Genomic DNA, 4136 nt, shown 5'->3' with positions numbered 1-4136 from the left:
AATTATAGTGATACATATAATTGATGATAGATATTTGATTACACTTTATTTATATGAAAACTTGTTCATAATTATATTTAAACTTTATAGCTAAACGCCAGTTTTTTAAAATTAATTACAAGTCATCTACACGTGAACTGTTTCGTCGACTGCTTATAAAGTGAGGTGAAAAGTTAATGTGGCTTTCATTGCTTATTACAACAACAATTTCGGCAATAAATGTTAATTATTCTTGCATTTTAAAAATCTGATAACTAGTATAATTTCAAGTATTTATTATTTTATTATTAAAATAAAAATGATTCAATTTTTTTCATTAAAGTATTTATCAATGTTTTGTTATGACGTTTTCACGTTAAACTATCGTCCGTAAACCGACTTTACAGACAACCAATTTTTTTAAAGTTATTCTTCTTTAGTCACATTATGAATAAATAATGATGATTGAATGAATTATGAATGTTATTTTTACGATGCGTGCGCACCATGCCACGAAATGTTCACAGGATGAATAAAAGGCTATATACAAATAAAATTTATAAAAGTGCTTTTAAATCTTATAGTTTAGGGATTGATATTAAGTACTGGTCTATGTCATTGAACACATTTATTTACTGTGATTATTAGTTATATAAATTGTATTTATAAAATTTTTCAAGTATAGGCTATTTTTATAAATGTGCTTTTTTCCCGTATGTATAATTTATTTGCATTAAAATTATTACATTATTATTTAATAAATGATTAAAATCATTAAATTATAAAAACATTCTGCATATTAATGTTTTTCATTACTAATTAAAATATGTGTTTTGGTTGTTTTACTAAAATAATTCATTTTATGCTGATGTTTAGGTATATTAATATTGAATTCTGAGTATTTATTTAATATTATTAAATTTATACTTTACAACCGCATTTATAATACGACTCTACACCTTTTTTATTATTTTATTTATATTAATTATTTGCATTTAAAATTAAAGGAATTTTTTTTATTATTTCGCCAAGTAAGTAATTAATTTTCTACCTCTGGACCCTTAGTTTCTTAGTTTCTTTCGACGTAATTAGTGAAACGGAAACAAACAGACAAATTAAACTTGTAAAGCTTTGTATGAAAAATGTTGTCGGCGAATAAACCCCCCTTAAATTTAATACACACATAGAAACAAAAACCACCACGGAGTAATGAAAAAAAGACATCTACTTGGCAACTTTATCATAAACATCACTGTTATTTCAAATTATTTTTTAATTCAGATGCCAAAGTTATTAATTCATGACCACACGTGACATTTAAAAACATACGCCAGTGGCTTCATGCCACATAGGATGGAGACTAGTTGAGTTTTTTTTTTAAATTTTTTATATTTATACTGTGTACTTTTTCTCTTTCAGAAATCAGACCACCATTTAAGAGCACATATTGAAAACAAAATTACTAATTAATTTTTTTCCCTAGTTTTAGTGTGAGCTATTTTCTTAGTTTTGTCTTTTTTTGAGTGATTACTTCTTTGTTTTTTTTTTCCTGTATAATATTAATTTTTTTTGTAAAAGTAAGAATTTTTTTTTGTAATCTGTGGTTAAGTGTGGGACAAGGTGATATCCACGCCTTAACTTGGCCACATGTAAAAATTAGGCAAATAATAAATTAACAATTATTGTTCTATGGGTGCCACAATGTGTTCTCTGTTGATTAGCATTGTTACGTTGCGCGGTAAATAAAAAAATAATATGAAACAAATGGAAATTTGCTGTTGTCAGAGTTTTGTGAGTTAGCTAGACAAATCTCCTGTTTTTTCTCTCTCTCTCTCTCTCTCTCTCTCTCTCTCTCTCTCTCTCTCTCTCTCTCTCTCTCTCTCTCTCTCTGTCCGTCGTATCCAAACTGCCTATCCTTCGCAACATCAAGTTTTACCGAAAGATGTGATGAATTACGAAAAAATATAGTTTATATAAGGCTGCAAACTATATACAAATATGTTCTTAGTTTTCAGGTGTGAAGTGAGCATTCAAGGACGTGTGGAAACTATAAGCGTGGGTGTTGTAAAAACTATCATTTTTTTAATCTGTATGTGAACTATACGCTTAAATAATTTTTACTCTGTGTCAAGCACTGTGTACACAAAAGGTTTTTTTTTTTTTTTTTTTTTTTAGTTTATTGAAAGCTTTTACCTTCAGTGAAGTGTATACTTAAAGCCTGTTTCACAAAGGACCATATTTTGTTTCTAAGTAACAATTATAAGAAATAAACACTTGTTATCTTAATTTGTCATGAATAAGAGTTTCATTCATCTTTAAGGAAAAAGAAAAACTTTTTTTTTCCATAAACAAATATACCTGTACTTGCCTGTAAAAAGAATCAACAACACGTACTAATTACAAATGTAAGTTTCTTATAGGATACATAACCTATCAATATAATTTATAACTACTTACTTACATTGATTAGAGTAAGGTTAAATATGTACAAAATACTCAAGCAAATTGTTTTATTTCTGCATCTAATTTTCCCATTCCTGTGCTATTATGAATGTTATTTTCTTAATGATATTTATTTCTTATAACCACACACTAGCGACTAATTTATATTTCTGGAGCTAAAATAAACCAATTACACACAATTACACAAAGGAATGTCTGTTGTAGTCAGGCCGCAGTGCTAGTTTTGTGTTATGCAAGTGTTTATCGCTGTAATTATCCATGTATTAATACTATGTTGATTGTGTCAGGGCCTTAATCATTTCATTTTGTTTGTTTGTTAAAAAAAAACTTTCTGCCAGCAAATGTACGCCACATCTGTCAACTGGTATTTGTAAAAATGCAGAGCAAATATTCGTAATTAAAAACTTTTCTTGGCTATCTACGTCGTCGTCATTGACTAGAGGTTTATTTTTCTGGTCTTAAGACAACTAGGTGAAGCATTCAAAATAGCGTTCATTGATCAAGTATAACTGTACGCGCCCACAGCTCAGAAACTGGATCTTGTAGCCATCGACTGTCAATGACCTGATATGCGGATCTACATGTTCGTCAAGTCATTGACCTGATAGTGGTGTTTTTTTTTGCAAATTGGCAACGTTCCTTTGTAAAAAAAAAAGTCGATCTTCGTGAAGGAAATTTTTTTTTTCTGTCGTAGTTGCGTGACGGGTTCATGGAGGTAAGAAGTTTGGGAGTGGGTGAGTTGAATCATTGCCATGTTAATAATTGAAGACAAAATGAGAAGAAAAAAATCCATAGCTGGATAGCAAAATAAAATATTTTTTTTTTAAATGAAGTTAAAAGCTAATTCCTTGCAGATTTGTTGTGTAACAATCGCTCGTTCTCTTCCCAGTGAATGCTGTCCGAGGAATAAAACTGACTTACAACTGACAACCAGATCGACTTCAACTTCAGGTTAAGATGCCCACTCCTTGGACCGATACCTCCGTGGACGGGTTTTCGTTTCCCCTCCTCCCCTCTGCAAGCGAGGGGAAGCCTTCTTTTCACAGACGAGAGAGCCAAACGCTCGATCGTGCATCTTCGGAGGTTTTTTTATTTTTATTTTGGACAACTCATGATAACTAGAGACCTGAAAAATCCGCGGGTTCATTTCGTGTTATGCTAAAATTCAAATAATTATACCTTAGTGCTCGTTATGTCATTGGTTCACTGTTAATCTGGAGGACTGAGGGCCAATTAGAGACCCTCACTCGTAGAAGTGTCGAATTACAGGCCACCCAGTCGAGACGACTCACAAGTCAGCAGCCAATGAACAGGTGGCATTTGCCCGAGTGTGTAGAGGATATTGGAGTCCATCCTAAAGGTCATTGAAACCCGCGAATTTTTCCGGTCTCTAATGATAACTAATGGTCAATTAGGTTAGGTTAGCTACATTATAAATACTTTTAAAACATTGTGGACGGTTGATTTGGTTAGGATAGCTACATTGAAGATACTGTGAAATCATGTAAACGGTTTCCTAGCCCCTGGATAGCTACATATCAAAAAGTTATTTGCTAAGCAACCTTCGGGTAACTTCGGGTGTGGCTCTCTCGTCTGTGAGATGAAGGCTTCCCGCAAGCGCGAGGAGAGGAGGACGTTGTATCCCCTCCCCTACTCTCCCCCCTCCATGAGGAAACATTCTTTCCCCACTCCCC

The sequence above is a fragment of the Bacillus rossius genome, chromosome 18 (genome assembly GCF_032445375.1).
Source record: "Bacillus rossius redtenbacheri isolate Brsri chromosome 18, Brsri_v3, whole genome shotgun sequence".
NCBI lineage: Eukaryota > Metazoa > Arthropoda > Insecta > Phasmatodea > Bacillidae > Bacillus > Bacillus rossius.
The sequence above is the reverse complement of the archived record's forward strand: the minus strand, read 5'-3'. Positions refer to the sequence as shown.